This window comes from Manis pentadactyla, chromosome 11 (assembly GCF_030020395.1).
Source record: "Manis pentadactyla isolate mManPen7 chromosome 11, mManPen7.hap1, whole genome shotgun sequence".
Lineage (NCBI taxonomy): Eukaryota > Metazoa > Chordata > Mammalia > Pholidota > Manidae > Manis > Manis pentadactyla.
Genome location: NC_080029.1, coordinates 42,004,518 through 42,022,620, shown reverse-complemented (window position 1 = coordinate 42,022,620; position 18,103 = coordinate 42,004,518). Strand labels below are relative to the sequence as shown.

Here is an 18,103-nt window from a genome sequence, read left to right as displayed (position 1 = left end):
TAACTGCAGTAGAGAGGGTGAGGATTTAATAATACGGGTAATTGTTGAATCACTGTTGTATATATGAAACCAACATAAGATTGTATATCAATGATACTTTAATAAAAAATAATTCCTTAATAACTAAGGATGTTATTCTAAATAGTTGCCTAAATTGACTTTATTCAGAGAGAATTCTTGGGAGGTTTTTGGCAGGACTAAAAGTTGGTATTGATAATCATGTGATCAATCTATTGTATAGATTAATTGATTCTGATCACAGCTATAAAGTTACCAAAATGAAAGATGAACTTGTGCTGTGGTGAATTCAGGGACTAAAATGATACCCATTCTGTCAAGAAGTTCCTATAGGAGTGAAAAAATATATAATGTGAGGACTATAACAGTACTTATATTTGTAGCATTTACTTTCTTTTGTATTATTTTTTATAATGTGTGAATAAGGTTTAATATTGGAACAAGTTAGAACCTTTGGAAAGGACCCAGATATCTGTGGCCATTAGAGTGCATCCCTTCAAAGAGTTTTTTGAGTTTTGTTCCCTAGATGATATTCTGTGTCAGGAAAGAGTTACAGTTATTCCCAAAGAGCCAAAACTATTCCAAGGGAGAAACATTCTTTCTCTGGAATCTCATCAGTTGATATTTAGAGGAAAGAATTTAGGAGGCAGAAAATACGGCTCGTTGCCTAAGACACACATATTTTATTCTTAAGAAACAAATTTCTGAAAGAGTAGCACTATAGCATTTAGATACATGTGCCTAATTTTCTTTTTGTCCTAACACCCAAGTTTTTAAATATCAAAGTTATTTAAAATCTACACAGTAAATGAAACTTAACTAATAGAAAAAAAAGGCAAATCACCGTTACTTTACCTTCCTAATCAAACAATTATTTGCATTTCGTGTGGTTCCTTCAAGTATTTTTTCTATGCTTATGCCATAATTGCTATTATATACATATACACATATATATAAACCATACACATGTATACCTACATATAAATTCATACCATAAATATGTATTTATACATATACATATGTACATTTACAAATACATGCGGTATATACTTAGATATTTTTATATACATATGTAAGAATGTAAGTATATACCACATGTACTATGTGTACCTAAACATATTTACTTAGCAATAGTCAAGCATTTTTCTCTGATTACTATAGTCTTTCTAATCAGCATTTTGTAATGGTTACATAATATTTTATTGTGGTATTCAATACTTTATTTAGTCATTCCTTCCATGACTGGAATTTATTTTGTTTCTATTTAGGATTCAATGTCTCCTGGCCCACCCACCAACTGTGCCTGAGATGCTCTGTAGAGTGTTCTTCCTTCCCTTCCCCACCCATTCTCAGGGCATCTTTCCAGGATCCACATTCTAGAATGTTCCCTAAAGAAGCTTGATCTCAGGGGTCAAGCTTTATTTTGGCTTTCTTGCTCTGCTCTACCCTGATGTACTTAGCATTTTGAACTATTCCTTCTGGTAAGTCTTCCTTGCCAGGAAGTTGAACTTAAATTTTCCATTCTCTGCCTCTTCTCAACCCTGTCTGTATCAGCCCAGCTAGTCCTGAGTTTATATATCTCAGCTTGGGCCAGAGTGTGAGACCTCAGCTCACCATTGGATGAAAGTCAGGGTGGCAGGAAAAGGTCACTAAATTTCCAGTTTGTGTCTATTATAAATGACTCTGGGATGTCTGTTTTTTAAAATAAAATATCCCCTCATACTTAGGATTATTTTCTTGGGACAGAATCCCAGGTGGAATTACTGAATTATAGAGTATGAATATTTTTAAAGCTGTTAATATGTATTGTCAACTAAATACAGCAAATATTTATTAACCATTTCTTAGACATTATCTCATTCAATTTTCATAACAATCCTATTTAATCCCCATTATACATAAGGAAATGGAGGCATAGAGGGGTGTGTAACCCTACAATGTATTACTTTGAGCTGTCATCATGGCACCATTCCCTTTTAGCTCTAGAACAGTAAATTAAAAATGATAAGTAAAATGCCATTTGTTGTATTTTCTTTTTTATAACTTGTTTCAAAAGTGATTTAATATTTGCAGGAAATTTAATATAGTTTTCCCAGAAAGTGGAATGGTTTTAATAGCTGCCAATTAATATGCTCATTCAATTATAATTTAACAATAGGCTTATTAATGTGTTTACCTATTTGCTTTTTTTTGAGGATGGAGTATGTTTACAGGAAAGGTCAGTTAAATAATTTCCCTTTAAAAAGTAGTTGTGATTTTTTTCTTTGAGCATTATTTGTACAAAGACTCTCAGACTTACGAACACAAAATCATTGTTAAAGACAAACAGGAAGGCTCATTGTTGACTTGTTCATCAAATATTTCAGCACCTACCAGATGCATAGACTGTCAGGAGCTGCATGGATGTTGAGGTAGAATGTAGGCTCTAAGAGGGGAGGATAGGAGAGGGACTGTCTGCTGTGTTCACTGCTGTATTTCCAGAACCAGGACAGCGCCTGGCTCATGATAGGTGCTGAGGAAATATTTGCAGAGTAAATGAAAATATGGTTGCTGTTTTTACCAGTTAGGGACAGGAATAGTTTCATCAGTGAGTGACAGAAACTCTAAAATTACAATGGCTTAAACTGGATGGAAGTTTATTTCTTCTATAAAGTAAATCTAGAGAAAAGCAGTCCAGGCTACTAGGGAAGGTTCAAAATCATCAGGGCCCAGTTTACCTGTGCCTTACTGCTGTCTGTGCCTTGGCATGTGACTTTTACTTCAGGGTTCCAGCAGACTGCTTGAGCTCCAACCATCATATCAACATTTCCAAGAAAAAGGAGAAAAGAAGAGCTCCCTCTCTTAAAAGGCCCTCCCTGTAAGTTGCACACAGACTTTTTACTTATGTTACATTGGCCAGATCTTAGCCACATTGTCAAATCTAGTGGCAAGGAGGCTGGGAAACATGGACTTTGTTATGGGTGGCTATATGCCCCAGGTGCACTCTGTTACTCTGGAAGAAGGAAAGATTGTGTTTTGCAGACAACTGGCAGGATCTCTTGGTAGTGAATTTAAATCTCAGGAAGTGAAACTGAACACACATTAAATTTTAAACAACCACATAAGCTTTTATATTATTGAAACCAAACAAGTCATACAGATGATATAACACACAGAGAATAACTCCCTGCTACAGTGACTAAAGAATACAGTCAAGAACAACGTCATAGCTGAGGGGTGAGCCTGGATACACTGAAGGTAGTGGAAGAATTGGAGGCCAGTCCTAGGGCAGCAGATGTTTTATATTAGGTAGAGGTGGTAAAAATACAAAAAAAAAAATCGTGATAGTTATGAATAAAATTCAGTCGACTTTGATCATCTAGAAAAGGTCATAGCAATAGTTTCAAAATTGATATATTTTATTTAAATGGTATTTTTACTTTCTCTAAATGATCTTTAAAGCTGTGTTACTTGGACTTCCTTCAAGCCTCTTACAGTTCTATGTTTAATCAGTGGTTCTCTAAGGCCTCAATTTTTTTTTATAAGGCTCTTCTGTGCTTCTGCGGGGCACAGAGTACTCAAAGAGCTCTTGTGGCCACTAGAGATTTCTCCCCGAGTTAGGGACCTGGAGAGACCCCTGTTCAACAGCTGCTTCCAAACTCCCCAACATAAAAAAGGAGCAAAAGATTGCTCCGTATATTTAAAGACTGAATTTCTTTATCTCAACTTATTATTAAAAAAAAAATCACACATATAGTACACATTCATCAGAGAATTAGAAAACAAGGGTGGGCAAAAAGAAAAAATAACCTGTAATTCCAGTCCCAAGAGATAACCACAGGTAATGTTTTGATGTGAGCCCTTACAGACTTAAAAAATATGTATATTCACATAAACATTTATTTAAAAACAGTCAAATTATTGTTTTATAATCCACATTTCAATTTAATATCTAGTGTGAACTTTTTTTGGTCAATAAATATAATTGCCTCCTCATTTCAAATAGGTGTGTAATATTTTGTTGGGATGACATGGAAGGACCGATTTTCAGTGATATGAAATACGTTTGTCTGCAGTGCTTCTTTTTATCAGGAATTGAGGAGAACTGCTAATTCCCAGGAGCTGAGTGGGAGCAGAAGGCTTGAAAGAAGGTCATCAGAAAAGGTTAGTTACACAGTTGCCTGAGGCTGAGAGACTGAACCTAATACCTGGACAACTGGCTGCTGTCTGAAGCAGTGGCTGTCAGCGAGATGGGATCGCTCTCCTGCAGCAAGTGTCCTGGAGCTCAGGTGAGGGCTTCTTTGGAGGCAGATGGCTCTGGGGAAGTTACCTCAGGCCAGCTGGTGTAAACAGCCCTCCTCTGCCGGATCCTTGCCTTTTGTCCCAATGGCGTTAAGAGTAAGAGCTCTGTCAAATGGGGTGTAGATTTGTAACTTCTTTACTGCTACCTCATTCCCCAGTTACCTCACCCCTTCATTCCCCAGTTGCTCACATTCTGCTACCAATATCTGATGTACATTGAAAGCAGTTACTTCATAAGCTAGGTATGTGCAAGTGCTTAAGTCTTTCTACTCAGGAGCCTTTAGAAATAAACTCAGATTAAGTAACAGCTAGGACAGGATACTCAAGCACATTTTAAAATGGTGACATAATGACCTTTCTCAGTTATTTCCTATTGTTTGAAGGGGACCATTATCTCTCTATGAAACCACATCTGGCATGGACGCCGAAGTGCATTGCTTAAATACTGGTCCTTACCTCTGAGTGGTAAGAGCCCACCTGCCTCTGTCTAATGGGCACTGAATGGATGCTGGGTGCTTGCAGGCTTCCCCAATGGTGTGTAGTAAGGGTACATATCTTATAATGTAAGAACTACATCTGATACAGATTCTGCTCCACAAGAACAATCTTGTTCTTTCTTGAGGATAAATGACCTCAGGGATCATAGGCTTTTAAGTGTTATAAATTTTTATGACATTCTGAAAGAAATGGGGGATAGAGTAAGCCACTTAGTATTGTATTTCTATTTTCTGGATAATGGATTAGGTGTAATGTCCCAGCAAATGTGAGTAGACTGCAGAGAGGAGACTAGAAATAGAATAGGATACAAAATATGTACAACAAAATTTCCCAGGAAAGTCAAATTAGCTCTCCTTTGATATGAGTGATTATTGAAGTACAAGGTAAATGTTCAGGAGCAGTGTTAATGATTGACGGGGAAATTAAATGAAAATAAAATCTGATTAAGTTCTTAGTGGACCCTAAAATGGGAAAAGGTAAAGTTAGCCAGAACAGCAGACTTAGGCTAGATACCATACAGGAGACTGGGGAAGTAAATGAAGATAAAAACAGACTTCAGAGAGGATTATGGCAGACATGTGACCCTGAGGGAAAGAAAGAAGGAAGAAAAAAAAAAAAAAGAAGGAAGGGAAGTCATTGCAGTTATAACCTTTATAGAGTGTGAAAATAAAAATACCATAAAATATTAAAAAATGGTTTTTCAGGTAGAACCTGAGCAGGAGTTTGAGTATGATTCACATATTAAGTAGGATTTTACATACTAAGAAGAATCAGTTTTATCCTTTCTGATTTAAGGGGAAAGTGAAAAGACAGTGAGAAAGTTTACTCATGTTTCTACGGGACAATGTTTTTAAGGTACTTGCCTGGAATCTGTTCCTTCAGTTAATAGTCACAGAGTTAAAATAAACGGTTATTTTGGGGGAACTGAGATTGGAGACTAGAGGAATCTTCTGATTTGTCAGTCAAGGCTACTGGCCATTGGGCTGTGTCCACAGGTGCTGGTGTTCAGAGAGACAAAATACCCTGAGAAATTGATGAGAAAGCAGAGCCAGAGAACCATAAAACACTTTGCTGAAGGTCACAGTGCTAAATACTGGTATAGCCAATTCCCTCAATTTAGGAAAATTAGGTATTGCTAAGGAATAAGGGTAAGTCGTGGCTTGATTGGCTGGAGTCAAGTGAATAGGATGTTTTAGGGCTGTACATTTAGACGTATTTTATATTTTTCTCAAGCTCTGTTTCCACATCTGTGAAATGAATAGAAGGCTGTGACCCTAACAAAGGCTGGGGAGAGGCTAGGGCTGTACAGCTGGGAATGCTGAGTTTGGTGTTATTATCTAAGATCACAATGGATCAGTCACCTAGGCAGAGCTAGCAGGAGTACCCAATCTAAAGCACTCAGAAGCTTAAGTGGTAGCGGGTCAGGAATGGAAGAGGGGATATTTAGGACACAGTCTCCCGGCAGGGTCAAATAACCAAGGCTTTGGCATTTTGCCACTAAGGTCTTCTTTCTGTTTTGCTCTGTACCTGAGCTTTGTCCATCTTAAAGCAGCTATGTTTGGCAACAGTTGTTAAACAGAGATGTTGTATCTGTGAAAAAAGTTTGCAAGTTTTGTAAAACAGTGGAGCCAACTTAAGCAAAAGAAGGGGATTGATTATTAGGAAACAGCATACCTTGGGACCTTGGGAACAGACCAGAAGCAAAGACTGGAAGCCTTTCCATCTCTAGTCTTTGTTCTTTTCCGTGTCTCTGCTTGGTCTGTTGGGCAATAACCTTATTCTAATCAGCAATGTCAGTGCACAGCTGGAATACAGTATCCAGGCCTGGACTCTGCATCCTGAGGGGGGAAATGTTCAAAGGAGAGCCATAGGAATGATTAAAGAGCTAAAAACAATTAGGGCTGAGAGGACATGTTAAGGGACTGGGGATAATTCATCAAGAAAAAGTCTGCAATTGGGCATAAAACAGTCTTAAGCATATGATAGATTACTTGTGTCAGAAGATGATAACCAACTGTTCTTTTCTTCACCAAAGATGAACCGAAAAGGAACAGATTTGAATCAAGTAAAAGGGACTCAGGCTAGCTGAAAGGTAGAAGGTGATGGTAGTGGAGATTGAAGGCAACTTGATGGCTTTTAGGAGAAAGCTGAGATCACTCCTGCAGCTGTTTTGACAAATAAGTGATTCTTGTCTCTGGAATGATGTTTGTTCTGTCTTCAGCCAGGGTGGTGATGACCTGGAAGGGCCGGCCGTTCAGCCCTTCTTGATTTGGAGGCAGATATTTGTTGGGTCAGAGAAGCTCTGATTTTTTTCTGGTGAGTGAGTGTCTGAAGAGACTCCTTAAGCTCTTGGGTATTTTCTCAGGCCTACAACAATATTGTGCCATTAAATAAGTTTCTCCCTTCTGTTCATTAGTCTCAAATTTCAGTGTCGGGCTGACAAAGTACATTTATGTTAGAGTTGCATGTTGGGGACATATGTTGTTGTTGATTTAGAAAATGATTAAATAATATGATGTCTAAGCTGCTTTTTGCATTCAAAGCATCCAGTGGCTATTTTGAAGATAAAAGAGTGAAATGCTTATTTATTCTGTTTCCAATCACATAATTTAATTTTTCAAATAAGACCAATTAATACATGCCTTCCAATTGCAGAAGAAAACCAACTAATATTTCCTCCTTTCAATTGCTTTTACACATATACTTATTCAGGTATATGTGGCTCAAGCATTGAAAGCTACTCAGCTCATGTGTGAGGTAGAGAGGGGGTAACACTTTATAATGAAATCCTCAGATCCAGCTCTAAATGTTGGCTGCCTTATGTATTAAATGAAAACCTTCAGATGGTGGCAAAAAGTCAGTTGAAACTTTCATCTGGTACTTAGCAGGAAAAATAGCTTCAGATGTTTTCCAGCTAAATGCAACATGGCAGAAAAATTTCTAATGAAAGAGCAGACTGTTATAGGTTTTTTGGTGCCCAGAAAGTCATTAGAATAAAACTCACCCTCACATGTTGATTCCTTCCCCTGGTGTATTCATCTCTCAGTTGCAAGTCCCTTTATAGGTTGGTGGTGTCTCTGACCAGTAAGAAGTAGCTTTAGTGGTGAGCAGGACTCTTTTCTAATAAAATGAAGCTCTCATAAAAAGTAAGGCCTCTGTATCAAAATAAACAATGTCTGTATCTGATAACTGCACTCAAAATTTTTATGCACCACACATTTGGACACTAATAGACTGTTTTGCTTCCAGATGGATGTCACTGTAAGTCCCCCTATAATGCCTTCTCCCACATACTACTGACATTCCCACTATTATTGTCCCTAATGATAGAAATTTCATATTTATTTCAAATTGTTATGACCTCAAGTGTTAGTTTTGGTATGGTTTTGTTTTATTTCTCTGTATTAGATTTGAGTGAAATTACAAAGAATTGGGTTCAGAGGTCTGCTAACCTTCACAGCACTCAGGTGAGAGGTATCTTTGAAGAGTGTGCCACCTAAACCCACAGCTGATAAAAGGGTCAGATGACAGTGGACAGAACAGGCATAAGGCAGCCTCAGTTGCTGCAAAGGGCTTGTGGAGCCCAAGAGCATAGAGTGGGTGTAAGGGGAATGAAGGGTGGAGAAGTGCCTTCTCTTTGAGGTGGGGCGGGCAGTGAGAGGCCAGAGAAAGAGCTAAGGGGCACAGTGAGGCTGGCAGGATTGCAATCTAGATGTACTTTTTTGATGAACAACAGATACAGCTGTTGGAGACTTGGCTGCTGCTGGAGCCATGTCCACCTACAGACTTTCACCTTAATTTCCCCTGAAGTCCTTTTAGAAATGTTGGTGCTCTCATTAGACAGGACATTTCATCCTAATTTCAGATTACCCCCCAAGCACTAGTCATTAAATCCTTCGATTTATGTTATTTTTTGGTACCATTCTTTGTCCCAGTATAGACAGTCCTGGGCTTATGGTTTAACTGATTATTTTTTGACCTTATGATGGTGCAAAAGTGATATGCATTAGTAGAAGCTAGACTTCCAATTTTGAATTTTGATCTTTTCCTGGGCTAGTGATGATGCAGTGCGATCCTCTGTCATGATGCTGGGCAGCTCACAGTCAGCCAAACAATCATGAGAGTAAATGACCGAGTACACTTGCAGGCATCCTGTCCCCATACAACCATTCTGTTTTTCACTTTCAGGATAGTATCTAATAAATTAAGTGAGATGTTCAACACTTTATTATAAAATAGGCTTTGTGTTAAATGATTTTGCCCAACTCTAGATTAAGGTAAGTGCTCCAAGAACAGTTTAGGTAGGCTAGGCTAAACTATGAAGTTCAATAGATTAGGTGTATTAGACGTATTTTTGATCTAGATGTTTTCCACTTATTATGTGTTTATCAAGGTGTCACCTCATTGGAAGTTAAGGAAGGTCTTAGGATATTGTTTTAGCAAATAGCTCAAGGATAAACTGAGTGCTATGCCTCCAGTATTTATCTAGCCTGGTAGCCCTTGGATGCCTAATCATCCTGCGAATTGCTTTCAGTTGGCTGGGCATCCCAAATCTAAGAGTGAGGGTTCTTTTAAAACAGTCCTGCCCTTTGGGTTATGAATCTAGTGACTGATACACCTTCAGCATGGGAAAAGTGTACAGGTTCGCTTAAACAAAGCTGGCTCACCACATCACACTTAAGATGGCAAGTATCCCCCTAACTGGTTAAAAGATGATTAATCTAATTTGTGGACAAAATAAAATACACATTTTTTGGTGTTTCTTGTAACAGGAAAAGTGGGGCAGCTGCCAGGTCACCACTGAAGTGATAGACCTTGACCTCAGGGTCACCAGGTGAGGGCAGACAGTGCCCACCTCCTACCGTGAACTGCTGTGCTACTTGTGTCTCTTGTCAGCTCTGGAGGCTTTGAGCCCTGTGAACACAGAGCAGAATAGGAATGGGGTGGATTAATGTAAGATGATTGGCAAACTCCTGAAGTAGATAGGCTTTTCAGTCTCTTCCTGATGGCTGTGTTTAGGTTTGCTAGAGATAGAAAATGGGGGTGGAAGGAAAGCATTGTGTTAAGAGGCGTTGGGTAGTGGGGTCATATGGCTTCAGGAGAGCCAGAGATTTGCTCCTAAGGGTAGGAGCAGCTATTTTGGGCCACACGTGGGTGAGTGATGAGTTAGCCGGCCAGCCCAGAGCAAAGCCAAGTGAATTAAGGAGGACTGTGAGAACCCTCAGCGGTTCCACTGATCCCTGCTGACCTTCTGGCTCATTCTTAGCACAGTATAGCCTCACATTCTAAGTAGCTGACCACATGTGCTTCTCCTGATTTGGGGAGAAAGGGTTTGCCAGGAGAGGAACTGGGTAAGTCTCCACCCCAGCCTCTGGAATAAGCAGAAGACAGGCTTGCTACCCTGCATGGTGACAGCTGAAAATCACGAGGGAGCCTTCTGTATGGAAGTCACGACCTTTTCTGTCACAGCCCCACATTCTGGCAGGCTGTTAGAGAGGAGATTTCTGTGACAGGCTCACCTTTCAACACGCCTCAATCACACCTCTTGGACTGCAGGAGGGAAGAGGCAGGAGAGAGAAGAGAGCTGGCCCCTGCTTCCTAAACACCCTCTTCTGCGGGAGTCAGGACCAGGTTACAGAGGTCGCCAGTCATGTGGTAACATCCTGTAGATAAGGTGGAATGGCTGTCCCTTATCCCTTAGAGGGTGGCCTTTGCAGGGGCTGTTGAAGAAGGGATGTTTGTCTCACCTGGGCCGTGGTCTGCTCACATGTCTCAGCCCCTCTTCCAGTCCTGTTGGCAAAGACACAATGGCAGTTCTAAGACACAATGGCAGTTAGAATCCTGGCATCCACAGTGGGGAACTCTTGATTTCTAATTATGAGGGAAGCCACTTTCTGTCTCTCCCCTTTTAAAAATAATAAATGACTTTGGAGAAGCAGACACCCACTATGTCTTTTCAGGATTGTTTGGGAGATTTAGAGGTAGAAATATGAGGGACTGAATTTGAATTTGCATAATGCTGACTAAGACAAATTGTCACTAAAATCATAAGGTTGCATTATTTTCACAATAAAGCCCATTCCAGTTTGAAACAAACTATTCTCTACAGGCCTTTTTTCAGTGATAGGAAAGGAATGGGATAATAATGATCAGATTAGAGGAATACTATTAAAAGCACTAAGATGTTGATTTGCTTGGTTGAAATATTTGGTTAGGCTGCTCATCTGGACACTTCCTGTCTGTTTGCTTCCCCTGCAGCAGGAAGAGTGAGAAAACTGCTGGTCCCTGAGGCCGCCGTAGTAATGAAACAGCCGCATACCTGTCATAACAAGCACCACGACGTTCCACAACGAATGGACAGTGCCTTCCGTTCACATCATTTAAGATAATACATCTCAAACTCAGTTTTGAAATACCCAGATAAAAACAATATACTTGCTTTAGGCAATATTTTCCCAAAGATTGTATATTTTTGTAATTACTTTTATGCATAGGCCACCTCTTAAATAATACAGGAAAAGCTGGTAACTTTGGCTGCCTCTGTGAAGGGGAATTGGATGATTGGATGAGTGGGCTATTTAATAATTTTTAAACTACCCATTAAAATATTACCTATTAAAATTAAAAATTTAAAAATTCCTCTCAAATATTTTCCTTTGTTGAAAAGTGGACACCATGCTGGCTGGTTTGCTTTTTAGGTTAAGTGGGCATGACCTGCCCTGGCTTTGTTGAACACGGATATAAAGACATAGGCACAGACATTGTGAAGGAGGAACGGAAAGCAAAATCTATCAGACTAACTGCCCCACCGCATCTCCCTGGAAGGCCCATGATTGTACTTGGTTAGAGACTAACTGATGTCCACTTAAACATGAATTTAAGATCAGCTATCTTTTATTACTTATCTTATAAATATGTTGTTTAGAGTAGGATATTTGGAAATGCTGATAAAACAGAAGTTTCCTATAGTCTAACTACTCAGAGATCATTGTTGTTAACCTTTGAAAATAAATCCTTATACGTCTGTGTAGGCCCCTCTCCTAAGTGTATCTGTTTTTCTAAATGGCTGTGTCTGGGTGTGCAGGCATATGTGATGCTGCTGACTAAATTCCCCCAACATGTTAGGGCCAGGCTGGTAACGTGTGTGAAATCAGCTGGATATAAGGTAAATTAGGGAACAACAGGGATTCTACTAAATTGGAGAATTTATATTTAACCTAAAGATACTCAAAGTTTCAATGATGTCTGGCCAAATACAACTATTTGTAGGCTGGGCCACCAGTTTGTTTCACAGGAGGTAATATTTTCTATACGCTTTTGGAGACACTCTCTGTGTATGTGTATTTCACACATGCACATACTCCTAAATTCATTCTTCCCACACTTCTTTGTTAAGCAAATGATAGCTTGTCAGCTGCAATTTAGCTCTGGACTCAGTTGAACCTTCTGGCTGACAGAATACTGTCCTGTCTGTGTTACCACTTTTTCCATCATCATCTAGGGTCGTCTTGGTTCTCTTCCAAGAGTATAGGGGTTCTTCCCTACTACAGTATACTTGTGTTTCTTTTTTAGTGAAAAATCTCTCCACTTTAAACCTTATATAATTCCTTACCCTCTTCTCTTCACTTTAACCTTTAAACTCTATCAAATGTCTCTTGCCTTCTTCCCCCTTCCTAGTTAGTACTTTCATCACCTGTCAGTTGTGTTTCTTTTCAGATTCTATTAGCATATTATTATGCACACTGCAAGAATCATAAGAGATGTTAAATAGGACTAAGCCTGAGCCTGACCCTTAGGTCACCTTATTAGACTCAACCACCTTCCCTGAATTGAATACAATGTCATCGATCATTGTACATTCTAAATGCTTTTGCCAACAGCTTTTAGCTGTATAGAGCTGTTTTCAATATCTACCATCTGCTACCGACTCCCATTTAACCATGTGACAAATTCAATGAAGAATCTTGTTCAACTATTAAGATTATTAGGCATGATTCTGTTGACAGTGCACAAATTGGAAGCTTTTCTTGAGAGCTTTTAAAAAAATTGCTTGGCTGCATGTAATTTATTGTATACAGTATCATTTTCTTCTATAGTGCTTAGAGTGAACAAAATGAAGTAAAAAGAACTGAGTTCTAATCTTGATTTGATTGATTTGGGTAGGCATTCAACCATGAGCTTTGATTTCTTCATTGACAAAACAGGGTAAGTAATATTCATTCAGATTATGTCACATAGTTCTTGGAATAAAGTTACAAAAACAAATAAATGCACAAGCAACCTGATTAAATGCTATATGAATTGATCTTTTTCCACTTGAAGGCCCAGTGTCCTTCTCCTTCTCACCCCCAATATAGTCTCTTTTTCATTCCCTTCTCAGTACCTTTGGTCTTAGCTTCTTGCAGTCTGTACCAACGTAATATCTCGCTGAATCTGATGCCTTGACGGTCAATTTTAATAACAAAATTTTCTAGGTTTTAATCAGTTCTCATTTTTCTTGAATTCCTTGCATCATTTAACATTATTGGTAATAAAGCATAACACTATTTCCACTCCCACCTTCCCCATAAAGGTTGCTTTCACTTTTTCCTGCTCCTTAAATTTAGGTGTTCTTCAATGTTCTGTCCCCAAACCTTGGTGGTCTTATCAGGTCACACATCTTCTGTGGGTAATCCCCAATTACCCAGGTCATATTCTAATAGCCATCCCAAATTCCAGACCTGGATTCCCAACTGCTGGAAGAGTATTTCCTCTTGAAGGTCATGATGAAGCCATTGAAACTCAGCATTCCGAAGGTGAACTCACTATCTCCTCAAAGCCAGTCTGTACACTTGATTTCCCTATTTCTGTTCAGATGGCTTTTCCTACAAATTGACAATTCTTTCTAAAGCTGCAAAATAAACTGGAGCATAGTCCTCTAGTCTAGTGAGGAATTAGGTGGAAAACAAATGAGGAAAAATATTATAGTAGTAGCAATCTGAGTAAAGAGTGAAATTGATATGAACTGTAAGAGAAAACCAGGCAGGGGAAAAGGAAACTAGTATTATTCATTTTGCTTAGAATAGAGTCAAAAGACCAGGACTACTCAATCTGTCCATGTATGCAGTTCTAGTTTTCTATCAAGACTCCTGACTGGCAGATACAAAGCCTGAGCCATCCCAACATTGACTTACTGTTCAAAAACTACTGTGAGATAACAATATCTCTGTAGGCTATCTAATTCTTTATATTTAGATTTTCAATTTGTACAACCTTCATTTTTTCTCTTATTATGAAATATTTTAAACATACAGAGAAGTATAGATATCAGATAACTTCACTACCATCAAACACTGCCACTTTGTTATGTTTACTTCAGCTATTTGCAAAACATTTTATCTTGAAATAAATTTAGACTTAAAAAATGCAAAAATAATTCAGGGTCTGCATTTACCCTTCACCTAGCTTCCTCAGATGTTAAAGCCTTATGTAATGATAGTACATTCATCAAAACCAGGATATTAACATTGATACAATACTCTTAAGTAAACTACAGACCTTATTCAAAGTCCTTTTTCTGATCCAACATCCTAGATGGTATCTAGGACAATTCCTTGGTCTGCCTTTGTCTTTCATAGTAGGACACTTTTGGAAAGCACTGGCCAGTTATTTCATGGAATGCCTCTCAATGTAGATTTGGTGTTTTTTTTTTTTTTTGAGAGGACATCTCTCATATTTATTGATCATATGGCTGTTAACAACAATAAAATTCTGTATAGGGGACTCAATGCACAATCATTAATCAACCCTAAGCCTAATTCTCAACAGTCTCCAATCTTCTGAAGCATAACGAACAAGTTCTTACATGGTGAACAAGTTCTTACATGGTGAACAGTGCAAGGGGAGTCATCACAGAAACTTTTGGTTTTGATCACGTGTCATGAACTATAAACAATCAGGTCAAATATGATTATTTGTTTGATTTTTATACTTGATTTATACGTGAATCCCACATTTCTCCCTTACTATTATTATTATTATTATTATTTTTAATAAAATGCTGAAGTGGTAGGTAGATGCAAGATAAAGGTAGAAAACATAGTTTAATGCTGTAAGAGGGCAAATGTAGATGATTGGGTGTGTGCCTATAGACTAAGTATAAATCCAAGCTAGACAAGGGCAACAAAACATCCAAGGATGCAGAAGATTTCTCTCAAAACAGGGGGGGGTGAGGTTCTAAGCCTCACCTCCGTTAATCCCCAATTTCTCACCTGATGGCCCCCCTGTGATTGTGCCTGTCTTAGGTTGTTCCTCCCTTGAGGAATCTTACCCGTCTCTGGCTAACCAGTCATCTTCCGGGGCCATACAGGGAAATGTAAAGTTGGTAAGTGAGAGAGAAGCAATATTGTTTGAAAAGGTTAGCTTTTTACTTCTTTGCATATTTATGCCCTGTGGTTTCTATGCCCAGCATTTGTCTTGAGGTATCTTTACCACTTGGAAGAATTATGATACTCGGTAATTTTGATATGAGGCACGAATTCTACTTAAGGGTTGTAATTAGGAAGGAAGAAGAAAAGCTATAGAAGTAGCAGACGGAAGAAAACATGGGAAGATTGATTATTTCTTTGACATATCTTCTTGTAGTGTAACATAAGCATGTATAGGTTTTAAACTACTAATTAAATTGCGTGCACACATTAACATAATAGGAATACAGCTACATAACCAAAGTAGACCTACAATTACCAGCCATATCCACTGAAACCAAGAAAACCAGTTAGGCATCCTAGGCATTTGTGAAAACTTATCAATGATATGATGGATATTGTCTAACTGAATTTGAATAGTTTGAGAAAAATCAGACAAATTAAAACAACACATTCCTGGGAACTGTTCACATCCCATATGTTCTTTTAACAGTAGATAGTCTGTGGTTGTAAGATTTTGGAGCGCTGCAACTTGCACTTCTCCTAATTCTTGGTTGAGTTCAGACAGTATAGATCCAGTCAAATTTGTTGTTTTACTGTATGCACAGGCCAGCTTAGATATCTCCTTCTTCATTCCCATGGGAAGTCCAGGAACCGGTGGGATGAATGCCGCTACAACTGCAACAGGGCCAGGATCTTTGCTGAAGTTTTTTGATGATCATCTTCTGGAATGACTCTTCCAGAGAATGTTGATATTGGAAGTTCTTCTTCATATTGTATCTTAATTCATTTTCTGGGTAGCCAAATTAGGCTTTGATCCACTGTATAAACACAAACAAACCCTTTGCCCACACTTTGATATGCCCTTTATACCATTGTGAAGAACTTATTAGAGATCACCACACAGGAACTGCTTTTTTTTTAAGAGAAAGGAATATTATCAGAAAAATGTACTTCCATAGCTGATCATCTGACACCCTTTAAATTATCAAAATTAAGGATATTTAAAGCATGCATTAGTCGGTGATTTGCAGTTAGTTTTATCCTATCAGGGAGTAATCCCCCTTTTATTTCTTTTTTTTTAAATTTTTGTTATCATTAATCTACAATCACGTGAAGAATATTATGTTTACTAGGCTCTCCCGTATACCAGGTCCCCCCCACAAACCCCTTTACAGTCACTGTCCATCAGCATAGCAAAATGTTATAGAAGCACTACTTGTCTTCTCTGTGTTGTACAGCCCTCCCCTTTTTCCCACCCCCCCATTATGCATGCTAATCATAATACCCCCTTTCTTTTTCCCCCCTTATCCCTCCCTACCGACCCATCCTCCCCAGTCCCTTTCCCTTTGGTACCTGTTAGTCCATTCTTGGGTTCTGTGATTCTGCTGCTGTTTTGTTCCTTCAGCTTTTCCTTTGTTCTTATACTCCACAGATGAGTGAAATCATTTGGTATTTCTCTTTCTTCACTTGGCTTATTTCTCTGAGCATAATACCCTCTAGCTCCATCCATATTGTTGCAAATGGTAGGATTTGTTTTCTTCTTATGGCTGAATAATATTCCATTGTGTATATGTACCACATCTTCTTTATCCATTCATCTACTGATGGACACTTAGGTTGCTTCCAATTCTTGGCTATTGTAAATAGTGCTGTGATAAACATAGGGGTGCATCTGTCTTTTTAAAACTTGAGTGCTGCATTCTTAGGGTAAATTCCTAGGAGTGGAATTCCTGGGTCAAATGGTAAGTCTATTTTGAGTGTTTTGCGGAACCTCCATACTGCTTTCCACAATGGTTGAACTAACTTACATTCCCACCAGCAGTGTAGGAGGGTTCCCCTTTCTCCACAACCTCGCCAACATTTGTTGTTGTTTGTCTTTTGGATGGTAGCCATCCTTACTGGTGTGAGGTGATACCTCATTGTGGTTTTAATTTGCATTTCTCTGATAACTAGCAATGTGGAGCATCTTTTCATGTGTCTGTTGGCCATCTGTATTTCTTTTTGGAGAACTGTCTGTTCAGTTCCTCTGCCCATTTTTAAATTGGATTATTTGTTTTTTGTTTGTTTAGGTGGGTGAGCTCTTTATATATTTTGGATATCAAGCCTTTATCGGATCTGTCATTTACAAATATATTCTCCCAGACTGTAGGGTACCTTTTTGTTCTATTGATGGTGTCTTTTGCTGTACAGAAGCTTTTCAGCTTAATATAGTCCCACTTGTTCATTTTTGCTATTGTTTTCCTTGCCTGGGGAGATTTGTTGAAGAAGAGGTCACTCATGTTTATGTCTAAGAGATTTTTGCCTATGTTTTTTTCTAAGAGTTTTATGGTTTCATGACTTACATTCAGGTCTTTGATCCATTTTGAATTTACTTTTGTGTATGGGGTTAGACAATGGTCCAGTTTCATTCTCCTACATGTAGCTTTCCAGTTTTGCCAGCACCATCTATTGAAGAGACTGTCATTTCCCCATTGTATGTCCATGGCTCCTTTATCAAATATTAATTGACCATATATGTTTGGGTTAATGTCTGGAGTCTCTAGTCTGTTCCACTGGTCTGTGGCTCTGTTCTTGTGACAGTACCAAATTGTCTTGATTACTGTGGCTTTGTAGTAGAGCTTGAAGTTGGGGAGTGAGATCCCCACTACTTTATTCTTCTTTCTCAGGATTGCTTTGGCTATTCGGGGTCTTTGGTGTTTCCATATGAATTTTTGAACTATTTGTTCCAGTTCGTTGAAGAATGTTGCTGGTAATTTGATAGGGATTGCATCAAATCTGTATATTGCTTTGGGCAGGATGGCCATTTTGACGGTATTAATTCTTCGTAGCCATGAGCATGGGATGAGTTTCCATTTGTTAGTGTCCCCTTTAATTTCTCTTCAGAGTGACTTGTAGTT

At 38.6% G+C, this 18,103-nt stretch overlaps 1 long non-coding RNA gene across 1 annotated transcript in view; it reads left to right on the top strand.

The window, feature by feature from the left end:
- Positions 1-2,222: 2,222 nt before the first annotated feature.
- The window catches only part of LOC130679502 (uncharacterized), a 40,357-nt gene continuing 24,476 nt past the window's right edge, over positions 2,223-18,103 (top strand). Inside the window, exons 1-2 of the long non-coding RNA XR_008992481.1 lie at positions 2,223-2,875; positions 4,074-4,161. This is a non-coding gene — a long non-coding RNA (uncharacterized LOC130679502). The remainder of the gene's footprint in view (positions 2,876-4,073; positions 4,162-18,103) is intronic.